At 37.6% G+C, this 25,000-nt stretch overlaps 1 protein-coding gene across 2 annotated transcripts in view; it reads left to right on the top strand.

Annotated features, from left to right (window-relative positions):
• LOC135212159 (WAS/WASL-interacting protein family member 1-like) overlaps positions 1-25,000 on the top strand; it is a 65,847-nt gene that overhangs the window by 1,203 nt on the left and 39,644 nt on the right. For both annotated transcript variants that reach the window (XM_064245582.1, XM_064245581.1), the window contains exon 1: positions 1-488. This exon is cut by the window's left edge and continues 1,203 nt beyond it. The gene's annotated coding sequence lies outside the window, so the exon portion shown is untranslated. The remainder of the gene's footprint in view (positions 489-25,000) is intronic.

Here is a 25,000-nt window from a genome sequence, read left to right as displayed (position 1 = left end):
CGTTCGTCTTCCCACACTTGCCCCAAAGAAACAGTTCTTTCAATGCGTCTAGCGATGTTATGTTCTTGTTTTCCGTTTTTCGTTTCGCTAAGTTGTTCCTCCCCGAAGAAACAGTTCTTTCAATGCGTCTAGCGATGTTATGTTCCTGTTTTCCGTTTTGCTAAGTTGTTCCTTCGGAAAAGCTGGACGAGAAAAAAGGTCCTTCAGTGATCGCACGATCGTTGTGTCAATAATCAAGCAGTGACTTGTGCCGAAAGCAGCGTCGTTGTCAAACAGCTCTCCACAGCATCTCTGTCTCTCGCTCTCGACCGAGGGACTTGGGAGAGAAACAGAGAGAGCGGGAGATAGCGAGAGGGAAGGAGAAAGGGAGAGAGGGAAAGGAGAGGAAGTGAAAGGGACTAAAAAAAATCAAGAGGCGAAGAGAGTCCAGACCCCCGCCAGACAGGGACAGACAGACACAGGCCCACCTGAGTTCTCGAGCAAAGAAGGTGAGTGACACTCCCACCGCTGTCTGGGGAGACACACACGCATACGCACACACACACACAGTCATAAACACACATACAGACACACACACAGGCCTTGAGCCTCCGTTATGTATCGCTTCCGCTTCTCCTTATACACCCACACGCCTCCTGAGAGAGAGAGAGAGAGAGAGAGAGATCAGCCACTTCATTTGCCCAAACACTAATTTCTCATTCCCTCGAAGTGTCCTATTTTGCATCAATTGGAGGCGTTTGGCTCAGACGTTTTCTTTTTAGTTTTGTTTATGTTTCTCTTCTTCTTCTTTTATTTTCTGCATTGTTGAGTTTCGCGAAGCTTTGTAGGAGCGAGAATCGGGAGAGGGATATATTGGCGCGAGGGAAGACCGAATGGTTAGCACCATCGGCCTAGACCTTGCAAATGTCTTGCAAACCCCGCTAAAGCAAACAGATGGGCGGCAACCTTGTTACAAGGATTGAACGCTGATCACTGCTTACAATACTCCGTTCATTGCATTAGCGGAGAACAAATGGCTCCCTTGATGCGCATAGGATGCGCAGAGGCAAATGCCCTCCGCATCGCCATAAAAGCTGTAGCACTGCGTCTATGATACATGAGGACGGGGGACGGACACTCAGTGACAGTTATTTGGGAAATAATTCTCTCTCTCTCTCTCTCTCTCTCTCTCTCTCTCTCTCTCTCTCGCAGAGACACAGGGCCGCTTTTCTTCTTCTTCTTCTTCTTCTTTTTTGTTAGACCTTCAAGAGGCACCTTCCAAGTAAAATATGATTAAAGTAATGTGGGATTTGACTTGCAAATGGAGTGGGCAGGGTTGTTTTAAAAATGATACAAGTATAAATGGAACTCGGAGAATGATACGCACACACACACACACACACACAAAACAAAGTTCCAGAAGACAGATTTTCCTCAGTAATTTGATTTACCATTATGCGCTCAACTCCAGGTTAACCTATTATTATTATTATTATTATTAGTATTATTATTATTATTATTATTACAATGTCCTTCAGTGGTCGCTGTACCGTCGGTATATCCAGTAAGTAGTTTCTTTGTTACTATTACTATTATTATAATTAGTACCAAATAGCCATAAAAAATTCTAGGCATATAGAAAACGAAAATATAAGAAATATACAACTGATTAAGTGAAAACTTAAAATCAAATAACTTTCAACATGGGACACAAATTACAATATTGTAATTAGTGTTCTATGATGAACGTAAAAGTTTTGCTTTTCCTTGTTGGGGAGATAAAAAAAAAGGGGGGGGGGTGGTGAGGGCGGAGGTTGGGAGCTTATGATACTCTATGACATACATTTATAAAGAGAAATATTTATGCTCAGTGCTACTATAAGGAGAGTTGCTGATTTTTTTGTTTAAATAGTTTTTTTGCGAAAGATTGTGGATTTGCTTGTTACACACATACTATATATATATATATATATATATATATATATATATATATATATATATATATATATATATGTAAACACACAAATATATATATATATATATATATATATATATATATATATATATTATATGTTTGTACGTATGTATATATGTAACACAACACTACATATAATCTAATATACTATATATATATTATATATATATTTATTATTTATATATGTATATATATATATATATATATATATATATATATATATATATATATATTATATTTATCCACAACCCGAGACACAGACAGACGTGCAGGCGCGCGTGCCCGCCTTCGTCTGTATGAATGTGTGCAATACACACACACACGCAAGAGAGAGAGAGAGAGAGAGCATATCACACACACACACAGTAGTATACTAGGTGAGCTGCTGCAAACCGATCGGTGACGCAAAAAGGAGCAGGAGAGAGAGAGAGTAAAAAGTCGTCTTGTCTGCTGCTAATGCTGCTGCTGCAACCGCACCGGCGCGGCTAGGAGGGGGAGGGGGAGGAGGAGGAGGAGGAGGACAAGTTACGTTCGCGAGACGAACTTAAATAAATCATTCATAATCCTTACCTAAGCAACATATACAATGGCCGAGTATAGAGAGTAGTGTGCCTCTGTGTACGTGTATACGTCTGAGGCTCGACTAGCTGACACGCACACACAAACACATGCGCGCGCACACACACACAGGCATGAATGGGCCTGATGCACACGAACGTACAGTTTAAAATAGGTAGATGCGGGCGTGCGCGCACAATTCGCGTGGGGATTAGTTCGGAGAGAGAGAGAGGGGGAAGAGAGAGATTCAGTAACTAGAGCAGACTTCCAGTATTCCTGAGAAACAAGACTATTTATAAACAAGCAATTTCTAATAGCTGTAGACGTTTATACAATTATTTCGTATATTTTGACGAATAAAACACAAACATGTATGTGCAATAATACATGTGAAACTCCTACATATGGTACAGTCTCTTTCGAATTAGAAAGAGTATCAAGACTGTTGTGGAAACTAAGATGAAATATCAAAAGCCCGAATTCGGTGAGACTTTTTTTTTCCACTTGTGATTGCGTTATTCTTGTGCGTTAAAAGATGTAAACAAAACTCATGATTACGACTCGCATATCCGTGAAAAAGACGATTGATATATGGTGATAATCTATGACGGATTATTGTTATCGTTATTATTTAGCATTGCAAATTTTAGTTTCACTTTTTCAAATCATAATGGTTGGAATTATTATTATTATTATTATTATTATTATTATTATTATTATTATTATTATTATTATTGTCGAATATCTTAATACGTAAAAATACAGTTAATACATATTTGTTTTTCACGATATTGTGAATTATTTCTTCTTCTTCTTCTTCTTCTTCTTCTTCTTCCTTCTTTTTTCTTCTTCTTCTTATTATTATTATTATTATTATTATTATTATTATTATATTATTATTATTATTATTCATATATTATTATTATTATTATTATTATTTTACTACTATAATAAAACAATAAAATCAATATAAAATAAAACAAAGAAAATAAAAATTAAATCAATACCATACAAAAATAGTAAATAAATAAAAAAAATAAAAAAATTAAAATATAAATAAGTATATATTATTATTATTATTATTATTATTATTATTATTATTATTATTATTATTATTATTATTATTATTATTATTATTATTATTGTTGTTGTTGTTGTTGTTGTTCTTAATTATTTTCAATTTATTATTATTCGGTTGATTAATTGTTCAATTGTCAATTATTAATTTGTGGGGCGGAGAAATGGCTTCGGGAGCCTGAGCTATCAAAGACGAAGAGAGAGAGAGAGAGAGAGACGAGAGAGGAAGGGAAGAGAGGAGAGGAGAGAGAGGAGAGAATAATTTGGTCGCAGAAGGAATCAGTGAAAGGAGAGAAAAATCAGAAAAACTGGGTGAGGGACATAAGTAGTGATCTTCTCTTCTTTTCGTCTATCACTATGGGTCACATATTTCATGAGAAATGTGGGGACCCGAGCGACGTGTAACTGAACTAGAGGAACCGAAAGATTTAATATCATATATATATATATATATATATATATATATATATATATATATATATATATATATATATATATATATGTATTATATATATATATATATTTGTCCTAACAAGTTACTATTAGTAACTAATACCATAAGTGTTTTTTCTCTGAATGAACTGAAAATTATATTAATCATATACAATATATATATATATATATATATATATATATATTATATATATATATATATATATATATATATATTATACATTATTATTATATATTTGTCATAACAAGTTACTTTTAGTACTAGTGCCATAAGTGTTTTTTCTTCTGAATGAACTGAAAATTATATAATATACATATACACACCCATATATATGTATTGTATATATTATATATTTATATATATATAAGTATAATAATAATATAAATAATATAATATATAATATATATATATTAATATATACATTATTATTATATATTTGTCATAACGCAAGTTTAACTTTTAGTACCTAGTGCCAATCAACTGTTTTTTTCTTCTGAATGAACTGAAAATTTGTCATGGAAAATCGTGAATCTAGAAGAGAGCATTATATATATATTATATATATTATATAATATAATATATATATATATAATATAATATATATGTGTGTGTTGTGTGGTGTGTGTGTGTGTTTGAGTGCTGAGAATTCTGATTGTCTTTATAAATCGTCGTCTATTATATACAGATTACTATTATCATTATTTCACGCAGCTGTCCTTTTGTTATCATTGTTCGAACAAGAAGAAGAGAGCAGTTTGCATTGCATCATCGTATTTGTATGTGCCAGTCCCTTAGAATTATTTTCTCGCCCCCTCTTACATATTTATCTTTGACTTCATTTCTCTTTTATATTCAATATCTCATTTCTTAATGTATATCTTATAAATTAGTTTCACTCAAGACACTCAGTGTATTGGTAGTCGTTAGGATAGTCAAACATAAAGGATTTTTTAAAGGCTGAGACTGTGTTGAGTAAAATGAAACTATTGAGAAGGCTATCTGTCTGTTCGCGTCCGCGCTTTTCCTTCTGCCTTCAGATCTTCAAAACTACTGAGGCTAGAGGGCTGCAGATTGGTATGTTGATCATCCATCCTCCAATCATCAAACATCCCAAATTGCAGCCCTCGAGCCTCGATAGTTTTTATTTTACTTAAGGTTAAAGTTAGCTGTGATCGTGCGACTGGCCACCTCCGGACCGCAAATAAAAGTTTCATGGGCTGCGGCTCATACAGTATTATACCGAGACCATAGAAAGATAGAAATCTATTTTCGGTGGCCTTGAGTCCAAGGCTATGCAGAAATCTCGACTGCGCCAAGATTTGTTCTTTTTTCTTAGACGGGCACAATTTCATTGTGAGAACAAGAACAGTGAAGTACATATTATCACGGGAAGGAAGGACTGCTGGACCGGTCCGTCGTCGGCGCAAATAGAACGAAAGTCGCAAAACAAGTTCCCGAGGAGGAAGAACGGCGCAACTTTTACACAAAGGCAAACTTCGTTCCTCCGCCGTTCTTCTCCCATTCTTCTTTTTAGACCGCGGGGTTGCCTGGTCTCATTAACGCGCATTGCCGCCATCCATTATGGCTACGCTTCTCAGTCCTGAGATTCGGAGAAAGGAAAAAAAAAATCTAAAACGATCGTAAAGACGACCATACAGTTAGCAACTGGGCCACTCACTCACATTCATGAACCGCAAAGAGAAGAGGTGCGCGTGAAAACCAATACTTCCAAAAGGGCGCCTGTGAATTAACACCCGACGCCCAAACCATTCGGATGATCTAGTATCACGAATCAGTAACCGGAGCAGTTTGGTGAGCGCGCAATCAATCTTGGATAATTGAAACAAGCGAACGTAGTTAGAAGAAGTCGAGTTTTCAGATCTCGCCCGCTTGCGCGAAGGTCTGTCTGTCTGTCTGTCTGTCTGTGCTTTGCTGCGCTGTGGGAAATCTTCTGGCCACCTGGACGAGAAGGACTTGCTAGGGTAGAATTAGAATGTCTGAGAGTTTATGAATGATGTGCCTTACTTAGGAGAAGAAGAAGAAGAAGAAGAAGTAGAAGAAGTGGTGGAGGGGGAGGAGGAGGAGGAGGTAGGAGAAGAGACGAACTTAGCGAAGCCGAGTGACCATCTGGGAAGTGTTAAGAGATTCTGTAACGCACTGGTAAAAACTCGACCTCTTAAAGAACAGACGGGAGCCAGTTCCCAGCACCTGGAGAAAACTGCCAACGAGGAAAGGAATCACATCGAAATTTTGCTTACAAGTTCGCTAATGACATGCATTTTCGTATGCAAATAGAGTCGCATTGCATAATTAGCAGGGGAGAAGGTTCCTGAAGACGAATGAAAAATGCATTCGAGGTGATCTTGAAGATGAGTGATAAAAGCTTTAACAACGGTGTCTGGCCGGCCTTCGCATAAAAAGAAAGTCTGGGAAATTCGCTCAGCCAAGGACAATCAATAAGAGACCTGTCACCTTCGCTGTCTGGAGTATCCGACTGAGCGTCACTTGCAATCTCATTCGTTTTGATCTGTTCATCTATTTGTCAATTTATTTTCCCCCTCCCCTTTTCGCCCACCCCTTTTTTTTAATAAGAGGTATCTCTTCTTTCTGTATTTCCCTTTACCTCCTCTTACGTCTTCTTACTGAACGCCTTAATATTCTTTGGAAGCTTGAATTTCAAGTCAGTGGCCCCTTTGGTGGGCTTGTTCCGTATGACTAAGGTTCATCTACTATAAAAATAATAAATAATAACTAAGTAATAATAATAATTAAAAAAAAAAATAATAATAATAATTAATAAATAATAATTAAAGAATTTCAGCTATCTTAGGTTTATTGTTCTAACATGTCGACAGCGCACAGGCAGTCACTCTCATAGATGACTGCCTGTGCGCTGTCGACACGTTAGAGGAATAAACCTAAGATAATAATAATAGTAATATGTCTTGTTAAAGGTTACTGGTGCTTCAGCGGCATTGATACTGTAGAGAGCAGTAACCTTCAACAAGATATGCTTGAAAGAGGGTCCTCCTACCCAATAATAATAATGATAACAACACTAGGCACGATCCCAAGATCCCTGAAAATGAACCTGGGAAAACTAGAGGCTGAAGTAGCTTTCAGGACTCGTGCAGAAGAGTGTACTCTTAGAAACAGTCCATATAGTGAGAAAAGTGATTAACTCCTAAGAAGGCAGGATGCAACCTAGAACCTCACACTACAACCCCCCCCCCCCAAAAAAAAAAAATAATAATAATAACTTTTATATTAATGAGTAAACTAGAATCTTTTCATCGCGGAAACAGTTTAGTCGTTGGAGAAATTTTGAGCACAGGAAAATTGGATCCCAGCAAACCATTTGATCTGAGACCTACTTTCAATAGGCGTCCTGAGGTATGCAGGTGCACAAACGGGGACAAGGCGCCGAGTTCTTATTCTAGGAACGACAGAGTAAAATAACGAGAGGAGATTTAACAACACCAGTTTAATGATAAATTTAAGGCGCTCAAAAGGAATTAAAGAACCAAAAAACCAGGCCAATACTCAGAACTTACCTCTATTCGGCACTGCATATGAAGAGTCAGCCTTAAAAAAAATATATATATATAAGAGACAGTGGTATGAACACACTTGTGACAACTGTTGTCTAAAATTATTATTATTTATTTTTTAGTCCACCACAGTTCTCCAATTCGACTGGGTGGTATTATAGTGTTGGGGTTCCGGGTTGCATACTGTCTCCTTAGGAGTCCATCACTTTTCTTACTATGTGGGCTGTTCCTAGGATCACACTCTTCTGCATGAGTCCTGGAGCTACTTCAGCGTCTAGTTTTTCTAGATTCCTTTTCAGGGATCTTGGGATCGTGCCTAGTGTTCCTATGCTTATTATTATTATTATTATTATTATTATTATTATTATTATTATTATTATTATTATTATTATTATTATTATTATTATTATTATCGGAAAAGTAAATCCACAATAATATGTCTGATCTTGTTATTTAAAATACAAAGCAGGAAGCTTTCGAAGACCTGCACGGTCCTCCTTGTCAATCTGATTGACAAGGAGGACCGTGCAGATCTTCGAAAGCTTTCTGCTTTGTATTTTAAATAACAAGATCAGACATATTATTGTGGATTTATTTTTCCATTTTATTTTATTAACTCATGTGATTATGAGGATTCTTTGAATTATTATTATTATTATTATTATTACTCAGAAGGTGAAGCCTATTCATCCAGAACAACCCCAAAGGGGCCACTAACTTAAAATTCAAGCTTCCAGAGAATATTAAGGCGTTTATTAGGAAGAAGTAAGGGAAGGTAAAGGGAAATGCAGAAAAAAAAGAGACACCACTTACTAAAATGAAAAAAGAATTAACCAGTAAATTAACAAATAGACAAAAATGTATCACAATGCAAGGAGAATAGTATTAGAGTAGTAATGCATTCCACCTTTGCTTGAAATTCTGAAGAAATTCCAATTGCACGACTTCCTCCGAGTTTAAAAATGCCTGAAATTCAAGGTTCGCACGCAGCTGGCGTCTCACCTCGGTGGTCGCGAGTTCGATTCTCGGCCATTCCGTTGAGGAGTGAGAGATGTGTATTTCTGGTGATAGAAGTTCACTCCCGACGTGGTTCGGAAGTCGCGTAAAGCCGTTGGTCCCGTTGCTGAATAACCACTGGTTCCATGCAACGTACAAACACCATACAAACAAACACATGCAGTGGTGAAAACGAACTGTTTGTAATTCTGTTACCTACGAAAGAAGGATTGAAGATAGCGAGAGAGTTTAAAATTTATATACTTTTCGCATGTTGCTGTGATAACTCACTCACACAGGACTTCGATTCAGCCAAGTTGCTTAGAACCAGATTATGCAGACTCCGGAGCCCGAGGAATATCAAGTTTAAACGTAGCATAATAATGAGGAATTGATTTTCGCTTACTCGGGGAGTAAGCCTATAAACTACTTTCCTTTTGTTGTTGCTGTTGTTGTTGGGGGGCTGGAGGAGGGAGGCGATGTTGGGAAACCCTAGAGAGGTCTGAAAGAGGCGTTTTGCGTTGAGTTAAGAATACAGGAATTTTTAGGATGGGATATTTATCATTTACTTATTAAATTTAAAAAGTAAAAAATGAATAGCGTGCGTGTTAAACAGTACAGAACAATTATTTCTAATAAAACGTAGCGTATTCATTTTAATTTTCGTTAGGTGAAACAACGCTCTACTTGACCATAGATTTTAGCACGCGCCCCGAGTAAGCTGGAGGTCGAATCACGCCTTGCTTTCACTGAAATACGTAACCAAACTCTCAAAATCCTCCAAGATTAATCAAACACTGATCACTGAAGCGTCTCGATCTTTGAACAGTTTAATTCACTGCAATCAAGTTATGGAAACTTCTTTGTTTCTATAGATTAAACCAACCTGCTGCTGGCACGAGCTCTTTCTCTAGAAAATGGGAATCTTGCAGACAAGTTCGTATGTTGTTCCTGAAATTACGGACTGCTCTAGGAGCAAGAGCCCGTGCTGCAAAAACATCAATTGTAGATTGATTGATGGCTACTAAAACTGGCGTAGTTGCTAGGTTATTGACACCGTAATGATATATATATATATATATATATATATATATATATATATATATATATATATATATATATATATATATATATATTATATATATATATATATATATATATATATATATTATATATATAATAATATAAGTATTGCATATAAACTTATTCTATACATGCAAACAAACGTTCTGTGCATATTATCTAAATTTTGTTAAGAAGGCCCGCCGCCGTAACATAGATATACATAACTGCTCTATATTGCAATTAACCCCAAACCCATACTCCACCTCCACCCCTGTCCCCAAAATCGTATGCCTTAGATCCTTAAGACAGGGGCATTCGACCAGCATATCTCAGTTTACTTTTAGGCATAGTCTATCATTACTTAAAAAGACCTATTATTATTATTATTCATATGGAAGAAGCCCACCACAGGGGTCATTCATTTGAAGTTCTGTTAAGCTGCTAATCACAAAGATGAAACAAATGAATAAACAGATAAAAATGTACTAAAATGGGAGGAGGAGAACAGAGAGAATAGGGAACAGCATCTGAAATTCCACTGAAGTTCCAGTTGCGCGACATTCCAATCGCATTCCTGTTCCCAAATGGGCATGGGGTATCGGATAAACGTGTCATGCCCACCTGCAGCAAAATTTCCGAGGCTGCAAAGGGGTATTTTTCAGGGCAGGGACGTAGATGCCAGGTAACACGGGTAAGGGGCGAACTGGTGTTAATTGTCACTCATTTTATCCGTAAAATTCCTCATCAATCCCTCGCTCTGGGGCATGTTCTCTCTCTCTCTCTCTCTCTCTCTCTCTCTCTCTCTCTCTCTCTCTCTCTCTCTCTCTCTCTTGTGAACTGGAATGTCGTAATGGTCAATGCTTTGTATGGTATTATTGTGAAAGATATTCTCTGTCTGCTGTCTCTGTCTCTCTCTGTCTCTGTCTCTGTCTCTCTCTATACATACATACATACAACATACATACATACATACATACATACATACATACATATATATACACACACATATACATATATATATATATATATATATATATATATATATATATATATATATGTATACACATCATAGCACACACACACACACACACACACACTATATATATATATATATATATTATATATATATATATATATATATATATATATATATATATATATATATTGTGAATTCAAGGGTTGTGGAAGCCATTTTTCACCTTGAGGGACGGTCAGAGATTCCACAGGGTAATGGTCTCATGCCGTTGTCTCCTTCCCGAAACCGAATAATTACTCCGTAAGGCAAGACATTCAGTTACATTTAATAAAATATTTGTAAGTTTTGGTGAATGAACGAACAAAACAAGGCGTTATCCGGCCTCCAGTTCACTCGGGTCGCATGCAAGGTTTTCCCCTCACGCATAAGTTGTAAACATTATATTTCTAACTTAACGGAAATTGAAACGTGCTAAAATCCACGGTCAAATAGAACCTTATTTCAACGACGGAAATTAAAATAAATACACTGTATTTAGAAATAATTTCTCTGTACTGTTTAACATGCACATTGTTTACATTTTCATACAAATAAATAAATCATAAATATCCTATCCCAAAATTCCTATCTTTAAGTCAATGCAAAACACCTTTTTCTGACCTTTTTAGGCTCTTCCACAGACCTTTCCTAATCCCCCAACAAGAACAAGAAACAACAACAAAGTAGTTTGTAGGCTTACTCCCAGATTAAGCTAAAATTATTCCAGCAAACTATTGACACTTTAATATCGAAGGCAGAAAGAGTACGCTTATTCAGAGTTCAGTGGCGAATTTTGATCACAGAGGTCAGTGTGGTACTGTCAAGGTATACTGGTTCATTCTCGATGTATAGCTGTAGCATTTGGAAATCTGCCGCCTGCATATAATGGGTAAACCAGTCATTCACTGGATTAATATCTATCATATGGTTCCTGTTGGACGAGTCGGTTACTTGCTCGACTACCGATCTCAGGGAACGCACAATAAGCTGTAGTAGGTCCCGTTCCTAAAGAACCAATTGGTTCTTAGCCGCGTAACACTATCTAATCATTCGGACCAGCCATAGGAGAGCTGTTCATCAGCTCAGGGGTCTGGTTCAACAAAGATGTGCTTAAATTCTATCATATTCTTGCAGGCTCTTGGAAAACTGTGAAAACTCAATACAATTGTAACGGACTAAGGGGTCTTCTGAAATACCCATTTCACTTTCATATTTTGACACGACGAGGAGTACCATCACGGCCAAAGGATTGGACATAATGATGAACAACTGTATCCAGCCACACGAACCGTTCCTTTTGAGAAATACAAAGCATTGTGATACTTGCGTTTTAAGTAATGAGAGGGTGGCTGATGAATCACTGGGCTGGCCGGCTATTCTTAACATCTGTAAGGGCAATAAAGAAGGTCTTCTTGGAGATAAGTTTTACGAGCTCCGTTGGGTGCTGTCATTTGGTTATCCACAAAAGGCTTGTTGCTCAGAGACAGGACGGGTTAAAAAAAAAATTATGAAGATCTTTAGTAGTAAAGTCATTGTTTTTTTATATATATAATCAAGCTACGAAGTTTTAAGACTGCAACTGGCAATTGACATCAGAAAAGGAAGGGTTTTGTGGAGAAAAAGTCAATTAGAAACCAAAGGGCTTATCAGGCGACAAAGCTGTGCGATTTTAGCCAGTGTCTAGGTGGGTCATAAGTTCATTTCCAAACAGTAGATCATAAGTTCATTTCCAAACAGTAGGTCATAAGTTCATTTCCAAACAGTAGATCATAAGTTCATTTCCAAACAGTAGGTCTTAAGTTCATTTCCAAACTGTTGCGTGATGTGCTGAAATCAAAAATTAAGTTTTTTAATGTAATGACAGTTCGAAAAAGAACAAAGAAGAGGTGGAATATATTATCAGGGTTGTGGTCGACTAAAGACCACTTAGAAATATGCAATGAAAGTGGAACTCATGCAATAGCATATAACCAAAGTTGAACAGTTTGGTGTTGCGAGCATATCTTGGTTCAGGGGAGATTATGCTTCTCTGTAGCACACAAAGTAGACACGCGAAGTCTCGCAGGATTAGCTTGCAAATAGGAAAGCTAAAAGTGCACTGAAAAAAAATAAATGTAAGATGTTGGAAAAAACTCCCTGGGGAATATATGAAGAGTTAAAATGACTAAAATGGGGAAAGCAGAAATGTTGGACTGAAAATGAAAATGAGTAAAACTAAGATAATGTTTGATGAAAATGCAGAGACGAGACAACAAATAAAGGTTAAGGACGAACCTCTAGAGATTTTTAATTAATATACATATTTAGGACAGACAGTAAGTGTTTCCCCAGGACATGCGACCGAAATTAAAAGGATAAGCATGGGATGGAGAGCTTTTGGTAAACAAAATGAGATTATGAAAAGTAAAATGCCACTTTCTCTAAAAATAAAAGTATTTAATCAGATGGTCCTACCAGTATTAACTTATGCATCAGAAACTTGGAGCCTTGCTAAAGCCTTAGAACATAATCTAGTTACAAATCAAGGAGCTATGGAAAGAATAATGATGGGAATAACACTAGGAGACAGAAAAAGAACAACATGGATACGAGAGCAAATTAAAGTAGAGGATATTCTAGCAACAAGAAAAAGAAGTGGTCGTGGGCAGGACATATGATAAGAATGTCAGATAATAGATGGACGAAAAGAATAAAAATTGGTCCCTAGAGATTGCAAACGAAGCAGGGGAAGGAAGAGAAGACGATGGATTGACGATCTAAGAAAATTTGCTGGTATAGAATGGCATAGAAAGACCATAAACAGAAGGGAGTGGAAGGACATGTCTGAGGCCTTTGTCCTGCAGTAGACTAGCAACGGCTTATGAAGATGATTATATATATATAATATATATATTATATATATATATATATATATATATATATATATAATATCATTACGCTCTTTTCCATAATAGGTGGGTAGCTCCAGAGTTATGTTTAAACAGTCCGAGTATGCCCTTTACAAAAGATGTTAAACCATCACATCCACATTCATCCTTAACTCAGAACCCCATGAAATGTACTGCGCTATTCATTGTTTCATGTACTTCCATGCTCCTGGATATGAAATGCCTTTATTCCTAACTACACAATATATCTTACAAAACAATTCATGTTAAAACCAACACTCTCTTTCTTCCATTCACATTCAGCACTCGCAAATGACATCTATAAAGGAGAGTGTGCTTAACTAGCCCTTCACACATTCCATCCAACCTTGGCTTCTAGAGACTATTTGAGCTTCTTATTAATCTTTTGTATAAATGTGGCGACTTCCTTCCTTTGCCAATTATGCAATTTTCATTTACCACAAATTACCTGTATAAATAAACCACTTCTATTCTCCCACCATCCATATCAACTTCACCGCTACATCTTCCTGGTTTCCATTTACTCTCATGCATTTATTCTTGTAGGCATTCATTCTCCACGTTCTACAAATTCTTACAATCCTTTCTGCAGCTTCTCTGCACTATCACCACCAGTACTGTATCAACTGTAAATGTTACTATTCAACATTCCATTCAAGTCTTAGTTTCTTATCACACAACTCTGAACCATACGCCTCACTTCATTTATCATATAGGTTTCCACCAACCAGGGATTCATGACGAACTCTCCTCTCAGACCAGCTATGGCCCCACTAGTCCTCCCCCTACAAACACTATTGAATTTTCACCTCTATCACAAAATCTTTTAACTGCTCTTAGCAAATGACCCTCTCTACTGATTATGTCATAAGGTTTGTAAGGTCAATGAATGCTACAAACTGGTTTGGCCTTTATTTTATACTTCGTTTAGAACAGGGGTTCTTAACACTTGGGTTTATGAGAACCACATGCTGCGGATATGGGACTTGATCTCTGGATATTTGTATATTCTTGATTTTAATGTGTTCATGTATACATGGATAAATTTTGTAGAAAGCTAAAAATGCATTAGTTTTTCTTGTATGTTCTAGTCCTAGCTAGTCCTTCCTAATGCATGTATTAAACTAAGCATATTAAGTTGACTTAAGCAGAGTGGGTATGGAACCATAATGGGCAATTTATTGGGAATCTGGAGTCATCAAAAGGTTAAGAATGTATCTATCTACTTCTCTGGTAAGCAACTCTGTTCTTACCTTATCATTGTTTCTCCCACTTGCGCTGCTTTCTTAATTAAAAGATTAAAAACGTATCACGCGCCTTATATCCTTATATATACATATAATGCATATATGTATATATAATACACAAATATACATATATAAACTCTTATATATATATATATATATTTACATATATATATATATATATATATATATATATTATACACATAGATTTATATATATATATATATATATATATATTATATATAACATTTATTCATATATTATATTATATAGTTAAACCTATATATATATATATATATATATATATATATATATATATATATATATATATATACGTATATATATATATATATATAGATATATATATATATATATATATATATATATGATATATATATATAACATTCACATGCATATAAAAGGAAAAGATTGCATTCTCCTGCATTTCCTTTTATCTAAAACAGCATGATGCAAAAGCACGTATTTCCACTGCCTGGTGCACCCAGTTACCCCCAGCTCGCCCCCAAAGGCAATGTTTGTCTCGGGACCAGCTCAATTTGTTTGACTCACGTGCATACATAGATTTTTGAGGTAATCTTACCTTTCTGTCCTTATAGGAGTTACAGTGAAAATTATTAGTTCAAAGAAAGTGTTTTTTTTTTTTCATTTTTTATTTATTTATATACCGACTACGTACTAATCAATCGTTGAGTAATTCTGGGCACCAAATATATATATATATATATAAATATATAGTATATATATATAATATATTATATAGGATATATATATATATATATTACTATTCGAGATACAAATGTCCTTTGATATGTTTCCATATATGTCAACCGAAGGGGAATTTTTTTAGTTGATAATAATTTCTTCCTCTCGTGGGATCGAACCACCGTCCGGCGGACAGACGAAATCAAGACGACAGTGACGTTATCGATTCGGCTAACGGTTTACATATATGAAAATATGTATCAGTTTCGAGGTAGAGCGAATTAGATATTAAAGGACATTTGTAGATCGAATAATTCATATGAATCACGGTGATGTGATAATTATCATATATATATATATATATATATATATATATATATATATATATATATATATATATATATATATATATATAGAGCCTCGAGGAAAGTTCGGTGTAAAAGATCATTCTTAAAATAAACTTCCCACCAACCCCCACGAAAAAAAGCGATTTACCTTGGAAACTTGCTGGGATTAAAATTCTCCAAATTTATGGATACGTTTCTTGATCTGCCTCGTAATATAATTTCAAGCTGTCTGCAGTAAAGTCATTATCCAGCGAATTGTACTAAAATATAATCAAGTCGTCGTTGGTGTGTCTCGAAAACCAACAGAAGAAGTGACCATGAACTTTCTGACAGATCCAATGATTTCAAAATCCTGAAGTAGTCGCACCACGCTGATGATATTTAAACACTTAGAAAAAAATTCCTTTTTGGCAAAATAATAGAATTTAGGCCAAAGGCCAAGTGCTGGGACTTTTGAGGTCGTTCAGCGCTGAATGGATAGTCAGTAAGAATGTTTGAAATGTGTGACAGGAAGAAAACCTCGTCATTGCACTGGGAAACAATTTGACAGAATTTGGAAAGGCGAATGGAAGAAAGAGAATATGAACGGAGGTACAGTAAAAGAAATGAGAGAGGATGCAACTAGGGGCCGAAGGGACGCTGCTAAGACCCTTAAGTAATGCCTACAGTGCATCACGTGACAATGGAAACGTTCAGCTGACTCAGAGTCTCACGTGTGGAGAAATAATTGACTATGACATTTCAGCCAACTCCACCTTAGGCTTAGCCCATATGGGCTATATCCCCCTTTTATAACTGGGGGTCGTCTACGGTAGTTTCCATAGATATGGTAATCTAGACCCGAGCGTGACCCGACTTTAAGCGTCAACTTTCCCCTGAAATGCAATGACTCTAGTGCCACAGAGGACTATTGCAAAAGTGCTATAGTTGCTGCAGTCTAGACCATTAATTTTACTTCAGACACAAACACCAAGATTCAAATCAGACCTTAAAATAGTCTTCCAAGAAGAAATTTCCATAAGATACGAACACTCCGTTAGCAAATGTCTGTCATAGGTAGGGCGGTTTGAATAAAATTTAGGACATGATTTCAAAATCTTTCATATCATATATATACAAATATATAAATGATCAAATGGGTACAAATTGAGAGGCACTAGTTTTTGTTTGGTGTATAAAATACTAGGTTTAAGTAATAGCTACATTATGTTAACGTTTCGCATAGTCAAGCATTGTTAAAATACCTAGCAGTATTTACTATTCATAAAATCAAGATCTACCACCTAACTCGATCTTTCCTCCCCTCATTGGGGCCATTAGGGACAAAAGCTTATCATTATCATTGAGAAACGTTTTCACCACTGAATGAACCCCCTGACTCCTTTTCCTTTTTGTTTTACCCCAAATCTAAGTACTAGCATTCACCCGCACTACCAGCTGTGGTGCAAGTGATTTCACAAACCCCAACGCCCAGACTGGATGCACAGGCCATAAGATATGATCTGCTAACATCATTGGCCGGACCAGCTCAAATTAGCATTGCCAGACTTGCACACAATGCACGAACAGCTCAGTTTTTATTGCCAAACTCCCTAAGAAAGAACAAAAGGTGTGCCAGTGGGCAGCTCCTTTAAAAAGAAGTGACTGCTCTCATCAGGTTCACTCTCTAGACCAGACAGGTGACGAGGAGCACCACCTCGTCTGTGATGGGAGTCGACAGGAACCACAAAACATCCTAAGGAGAAATTATAGGAAAGTCTGTCGATTGTTTCCTACTTTGTAACCCGAATTAGTCTCCGGCAGATAGGGAGGGGGATTTTTGTCCGGCCCGTTGGTGACTTATGCTCTGGAACAGGCTGGAAATTTCCGGCTGCGACTCCCTCCAGTTGCTGAGTGTCTCGTCTCAGAGTCAGCGTCAGACAGTGCGCCAAAGGCCAATTGTTTCTGATTTCTGGAATTCTTCTTATTTGCATATTGGTGATGCCTACCTGCTTGGAGTAAGATATATAATATATATATATATATATATATATATATATATATATACATATATATGTTATATATATATATAATATATATAGTATATATATATATATATATATATATATATATATATAATATATATATGTGTGTGTGTGTGTGTGTGTGTGTGTGGTGTGTATGTGTGTGTGTGTGTGTGTGTGTGTGTGTACATACATAATCTAATGAGAATGAAAAGGGTAATATATGTATGTATATATTTATACATTCAAAAGATACACATAAATACAGACACATACAAAAACGCATACAATAAATACACAGACACGCTCACAGTGCATGGCACACAGACAGGAGAGAGTTACAAGGAGTTACAAGGATTAGGATATCTCAAGGACTTATTAGTCCCTCCGGGGAGATATCGTGTGCTCACTTATCACTAGGAGCAGGTTTTACTGTTCATTCAGAGTGTCCTAATGATTTTGTCTAGCTTTCTTTTAAAATCTTCCACACTGTTGCTGTTTACAACTTCTGGTGGCAGATTATTCCACGTGTCACATATCTTGTATGTAAAGAAGTTTTCATTTAACGCAAACGTTACTGTCTATTTTTGTTATCCCTTTCACTATTTTAAATGTTTCTATTAGTTGTCCTCGCAATCGTCGTGTTTCTAAGCCATACATGTTCCGGCTCTCTAGGGGTCTTCGGTAGCCTATTTGCCTGATGGATGGAATTAACTTTGTGGCTCTTGCTTATACCCATTCGAGTCTATTTATGTCCTTTCTTAGTGTTGGTAACCAAAACTGTGCTGCTATTCAAGATGAGGTCTAATTTTTGTTTTAGAATAATAGCCAATAATACCAATCTCAGACGCCAAACTCGACCGCTTCCGCGCAGATGACAATGTCTGAATCTGCGCAGACGAGAAATTCGACAAAGAGCTGTCTTGTATCTAACATTCCAATAACAGCGAAATTATTAAGAAGAAGAAGAAGTTCACTTGAATTTCAGTAAGTAACTGACGGTGTAAAACCACTTTTGACATCTCATGCTACCTATGAGCCGAGCATGTCGAAAACAACTTTTTGCAGAAGAGAAAAATCCGTACAATTCGCTGCAGCTTGTGTTTGTTGTGTTTGTGCACTTGTGAAGAGAAGGCTTGCTTGCTTTCGTCTCGGGCTTCGGAATAATGAACTGGGACCATCTAATTGCAGAGTGTTATACAAGAATTGTATCTTTGTCGTTCTTATAACCACATCCCGCATCCTATTAAATCTCTCTCTCTCTCTCTCTCTCTCTCTCTCTCTCTCTCTCTCTCTCTCTCTCTCTCTCTCTCTCAATTACAGTAGTATTATTTAGCCTATTTCTATAAAGAGACAGATAATCTAGTCACATACTACTCCCGTAAAGCAGAGGAAAAGACGAAATGGTAAAACATTCTTGCACTCAGAGACAATTAGCTGAATGTTCTTGGCGTTTCTGAAATGACACATTCAAAGGTCATCGTTCTTGACAAGGGAAGCTTGTTTCCTTTTTCAGAATGAATTCTAAACCAAATGGGTTCCCTTGAACTGGAACACAGGCCAGGAATAAGGGACCTATGAGGTTCTTGACAAGAGAAGCTGTTCTCTTCAGATGATTAACCAAAGGGTCTGGAACTGGAACATAGAATCTGGGACCTATGAGGTTCTTGACAAGGGAAGCTGTTCTCTTGAGATGATTAACCAAAGGGTCCCGAACTGGAACATAGAATACAAGGAATCTGGGACCTAAATGAGGTTCCGGACAAGGGAAGCTGTTCTCGGTCAGATGATAACCAAAGGGTCCCGGAAAACTGGGAACATAGAATATGGGACCTATGAGGTTCTTGACAAGGGAAGCTGTTCTCTTCAGATGATTAACCAAAGGGTCCGGAACTGGAACACAGAATCTGGGACCTATGAGGTTCTTGACAAGGGAAGCTGTTCTCTTGAGATGAATAACCAAAGGGCCCGGAACTGGAACATAGAATCTGGGACCTATGAGGTTCTTGACAAGGGAAGCTGTTCTCTTGAGATGAATAACCAAAGGTCCTGGGAATGGAACACAGAAGATCGGGCTATGCAGTTCTGACCAGAGGAAGCTGTTCTCTTGAATGATTAACAAAGGTCTGAACTGGGAACATAGAATCTGGGACTAGTGAGGTCGTTGACAAGGGAACTGGTTCTCTTGAGATGAATAGACAAAGGGTCTGGAACTGTGAACATAGAATCTGGACTACATGGAGGTTCTTAGACAAGGGAAGCGTTCCGTGAGATGAATAACCAAAGGGGCCCCGGAACTGGAAATATAGGAATCTGGGACCGTATGAGGTCTGACAAGGAAGCTGTTCTCTGCGATGAAAGCCAAGCCCGGACCTGGAAACCAGAATTCAGGGACTATGCGTTCTTGACAAGGGAAGCTGTTCTCTTGAGATGATTAACCAAAGGTCTGGAACTGGAATATAGAATCTGGGACCTATGAGGTTCTTGACAAGGGAAGCTGTTCTCTTGAGATGAATAACCAAAGGGTCTGGAATGGGAAAGTAGATCTGGGCTATGAGGTCCTGACAAGGGATGCTGTTCTCTTGAGATTGACTAGATACCAAGGTCTGGACGGAACATAGAATCAGACTATGAAGGTTCTTGACAAGGGAAGCTGTTCTCTTGAGATGAATAACCAAAGGGCCCGGAACTGGAACACAGAATCAGGGACCTATGCGGTTCTTGACAAGGGAAGCTGTTCTCTTGAGATGATTAACCAAAAGGTTGGAATGGAGAATGAATCTGGGCCTATGAGGTTCTTGATCAAGGGATAGCTGTTCTCTTGAGATGAATAAACCAAAGGCCGGACGGATCACAGAATAAGGGACTATGCGGTTCTTGACAAGGGAAGCGTTTTCTTGAGATGATTAACCATAAGGTCTGGAAATGGAAATAGCTGGGACCTTATGGAGGTTCTTACAAGGGAAGGGGTTCTCTTGAGATGAATAACCAAAGGCCGGAACTGAACACCGATCGAGGGACCTATGGGTTCTTTGACAAGTTTTGACGCTGTTCTCTTTGAGATGATACCAAAGGTCTGGAACTGGAACATAGAATCTGGGACCTATGAGGTTCTTGACAAGGGAAGCTGTTCTCTTGAGATGAATAACCAAAGGGCCCGGAACTGGAACACAGAATCAGGGACATATGCGGTTCTTGACAAGGGAAGCTGTTCTCTTCAGATGATTAACCAAAGGTCCAGAACTGGAACATAGAATCTGGTACCTATGATGTTCTTGACATGGGAAGCAGCTCTCTTCTGATGATTAACCAAAGGGCCCGGAACTGGCATAATAGAACCTGGGACCTATGAGGTCATTTAGCACTGAACGGGACACTGAGAGTGAAATGGTTTTAAAGCTATTTTAGGGAGGAGGAAGAGCTACCAGCTGCACCATGAAGCAATGTTAGGAGATGGTGGAAAGTCAGGTGGAAGAAAGAGATAACGAATGGAGGTGCATAAAAGAAATGAAAGGGGTTGCATTAGCACAATGAAAGCCAAAACGTACGGAGACTTCAAACCTTTTACATCAACTTGGCCAATTGTAAGCAAGTTGGGAAAAACTGTAAATGTGTCATAACTTTAACTAAGTGATCAGAAGAAAATCTGCAAAATGTGTGTGCGTCAGACCCCCTTTTTTAAACCGAAAACTACAAAAAAATTTCCCATTGTTTCACATAAAGCTCCAAATGATTCTAGATGATAAAATGAAAAGCTACGCATGGAATCCTAATTTTACTGAAGAAGCTTGGGGGAGGGGGGGGGGCGGTTAAGTTTTCTATATTCAATTCTTTCTTTGTCTGAGAAACAGCAAAAATAAACAAGTAAAAAATGAGCCGAAGTTTCCTCGGCGCAATCGAGTTTTCTGTACAGCGTATAATGCTATGTGAAACTCTCAGCCGCAGGCCATGAAACATTCAGTCACGGCCCTGTGGTGGCCTGTGTTGTTGGCCTCATAGCAGTGCCAGACACACGGTCATGGTTAATGTTAACCTTCAATCAAATAAAAACTACTGACGCTAGATGGTTGCAATTTGTCATGTCTCATGATTGGACGGTGGATGATTAACATACCAATTTGCAGCCCTCTAGCCTCAGTAGTTCTTAAGATCTGAGGGTGGACAGATAAAGTGCGAACGGACAGACAAATAGGAAATGTTGGGAAGAAATTAAACTTAAACTCTTGTTTTACCTGACAAAATACACGCACTATTTGGAGTAAAATCTTGGCTGTAAGCATGAATCGAATATTCCATCGAGGGCTCTCTATGATCAAGAACTTCCAGTAAAAATGCTTCCAGGGAAATATGTCTACTGGAACATTTCTGACGGGTTCCTATTCTTCTGCAGTTCATGAATTAAGATAGTAGCTATCCCGGCCTTACGCTACTCTTTAACTTAAATTGTTTTAATCCACTCTGATTTAGAATCGAGACAAAAATATGAAGCTCTCAGCAAAAGGCGCCTATATTTCGCGCATTGCAAATGCACGAACATAAGCGCCTTCCAAATCTAGTCAGAAAGTGTTGAAGAATTTCCCAATGGATCCTAGATGGATTGATTGGTTGACTGTCTATCAAAACTGGCGTCACAACATCTAGGTTATTGAAGCCGTAATAAATCTAAATAGAAAAGTATATTCATCTTTGCATCTTTCTTCGGATATATTATCAATACTTACATATACTTTATCTGAGTATTCTATGTTTTGTTATCCAGTGGCGGAGATTCCAAAACGATGGACACTAAGAAACGCGGTGAGGGGAGAGAGGAGAGAGAGAGAGAGAGAGAGAGAGAGAGAGAGAATCGCTCACTCCAATTTAGAAAATATGCATCACTTAATCAGTTTCCCAAGGCGCAACTCCGCTCCCCCCAGCCTCTCTCTCTCGAACATTCTGCGGAAAAAAATAAAATAAAAAATAATATAAAAATGTTTTTAAATTTTAAAAGGACTTCCGGCGCAGGCCAAACAAGCAAAGACTGGCGCAGGCGCCTGCATTAATAAAACATGTCCGTGGGCGCTATTGCACCACTGTTGCTAAAATCATCTTTCATGCAGTGATTGCACCGCCAACGATGCTGCCGCCACCGCCGCCGCCGCCGATGGAATCCAGTCGGTCTCATACCATACGAGAGATTCCTCCTCAACATCGGCTAAATAACTGTTCGGGGGGAGAGACAGATATCGCCTAAATAGCGAATCTCGCTTCCGCGGGATGTAACTGACCTGGTTGAACAGCAACTATTGTGTCTGCGGTCAGAATTGCTTCCCTCCCTCCCTCCCTCCCTCCCTTTCAGTACATGCGTTGGCGCGCGCGCGTTTGTGTGGATGTATGTATGTACACATAAATATACGCACGCTTATATGCATTTGCATATGTATATAAGAGAGAGAGAGAGAGAGAGAGGAGATGAGAAGAGAGAGAGAGAGAGAGAGAGAAATATATAAAGGTATAATACATATTATAAATCAATTACATATATAACATATATATATATATATATATATATATATATATATATATATAATATATATATATAGTATATATATATTTATATATGTATATATAATAACTATTATATATATATATATATACATTGTAACCCATATATTAATGTTTACTGGAAAAGTAGAATGCAAAGGAATGGTCGTATGAACAATACCTCGCAAAGGTTGCAAGAAATTGATTTATGTTGGAAAAATCAAGAGAAACGTATGGCAAGGTTTTTCTCATGAAAAAAAAAGAAGTCCGCCATTTTAAGAATAAGAGTAGGACCTCTTCGGGTCTAAACTGGGCTAATCTCTTAACTATGGGTAGGTGTTTGGAAAGCTCTTGATGCTCGAGGGAGACAGCTTCAATCATGAAAACTCATCAAACGAATAATAAATAGATGGGTCTGACTATTTCTTTTAGGTACTGTTTTGAAGATTAGCATTATACAGCCGTTCGGTTATGGATTAGCCATGACTAACACGGCCCCATATTCTTAAAAAAAAAAAAAAAAAAAAAAAGCGCCTCAGCGGCGTGATCGGTATGGTCTCGGCCTGGCACCGCGGTGGCCGTGAGTTCGATTCTCGGGCATTCCACTGAGGGGGTTAGAGATGTGTTATCTACTTGGCGTGATAGAAGTTCACTCTTGTTACGTTGGTTTCGGAAGTCAGGTAAAGCCGTTATAGGTCCCGTTGCTGAATAACCACTGGTTCCATGCAACGTCAAAACACCATACAAACAAACAAACAAAACATATTTCTAAGCTGGGGGTAATTTTAAATATCCTTCTTGGATGCCTAAAACAGTGTAATTGCCAGAACCCTTGGTGTTTTAAAATGACTAGTTATTTAACGAAAAATATGCTATTTTGTTTTTTTCCTTTTTTTTCTCTTGTTAATACGGGCATTATGTCTTTATATAAAGGAGTCTGGGTTCAGTGAAGAAGAAACACAACAGTCTTATATTAGATTCATATCCTACCTTGTGAACTTTCGGGAGAGACTGAGAGTTTCCAGCCCTGTCATCGGCTTATCAACAGCCAATCAGGAGCGTCGTAATGACATCAAATGCACGGCTGATGTGAATCTACTATAGTTTAGATTCATCCTTTTAACTGGACGCCCTGTGAGGAAAACTCTAGCTGCCATTGTCACCCCATATACCTAAACACGTTACTCATCAACAGCTGAAAATACCTCCCTGCACTCATTGCAACATTCACGCAAATATACAGAGGCCTTTCTGTTCCAGTGACTTTTCTAACCTCCTCTATTCAGCACTTTCTCCTTTTGCAAAAACATTCAAACTTCCACCAGGATTTTTTTTTTTTACTTTCTCTGGAGGATTATTGCTTTGATTCTGCTATATTTTTTCCTCTAGCCCTTGGTTTGACCAATTCTGTTCCTCTGTCATCTGAGCAAGAGAGTGGACACGTGAGTCATTCTCAGGGGCGTCCACGCTAATATAACAAGTCCCAAACACACGCCGGTAACTTATCGTACACACATCGAAAAACAGGTTGAACAGAACTTAATGATTTATTGGTAGTTCGTCCTCCACTTAAGATCACTG

This window comes from Macrobrachium nipponense, chromosome 40 (genome assembly GCF_015104395.2).
Source record: "Macrobrachium nipponense isolate FS-2020 chromosome 40, ASM1510439v2, whole genome shotgun sequence".
Classification (NCBI taxonomy): Eukaryota; Metazoa; Arthropoda; class Malacostraca; order Decapoda; family Palaemonidae; genus Macrobrachium; species Macrobrachium nipponense.
The sequence above is the reverse complement of the archived record's forward strand: the minus strand, read 5'-3'. Positions and strand labels throughout refer to the sequence as shown.